Genomic DNA, 803 nt, shown 5'->3' with positions numbered 1-803 from the left:
CTCGAAATAGTGAGCATAGATCTTCTGATGTGCCAAACCAACATAGATCTTCTGAAGTGCTCAAAACAATGAGCATAGATCTTCTAACGTGCTGTAACAACACCCTAATTTAACTCTATTTGTTGCTTGTACGATTTGCTTTTTTCACTGAAAGTTTTCGATTCTGTCATGTCACGAACACGCATAAATTGAAACGTGAACTCATGCTAGTTCGAACAAAAAGAACCTACGAACGAAATCCTCCACAAACAGGTACCTAATCGCGTTAGTCATCGATAGGGTCGAAGGACACCTAATGGTATTGGCCACTCAGAAGGTTAAAGGGTATTTAATATGAGATTATCACATTATTTAGTGTTGAATTTCAATATAACTGACCCTTAAGACTTTAGTTGCAAGAGTGTATCCTCCAGAGTGTGACTCATAAATGCCTCCATGGATTTCTTTAAGCACATAATTCGCGTGCTTAGGTGTGACACACTTCAGCATAGGAGTTGAGAACCCCCTATAGTGCAATTCACCCCTCACCAATACCGAGATGCCTATGTCCAAATTTTCTTTGTTGAAGTTATGTCATTGAGTAAGATACTCTTTATCTATCATCCATAAAGATTTCAAATAGGTTGGGTTGATCTAACTCAACCTAACCTACTGTTTGTGGTGGAATTAGTTTATAGATTTTTTTTATTCGAACTAGGACGAGAACCGTTTTAATCTAGGTATTTGACGTTCTTAAATTTTAGGAAGGATAAGAAACGGAGTAAAAAGACTAATAATTACTTGTTTTCAAATATTCATTAATG

The sequence above is a fragment of the Cajanus cajan genome, chromosome 3 (assembly GCF_000230855.2).
Source record: "Cajanus cajan strain Asha chromosome 3, NIPB_CcT2T_4, whole genome shotgun sequence".
In the NCBI taxonomy this organism is placed as follows: Eukaryota; Viridiplantae; Streptophyta; class Magnoliopsida; order Fabales; family Fabaceae; genus Cajanus; species Cajanus cajan.
The sequence above is the reverse complement of the archived record's forward strand: the minus strand, read 5'-3'. Positions refer to the sequence as shown.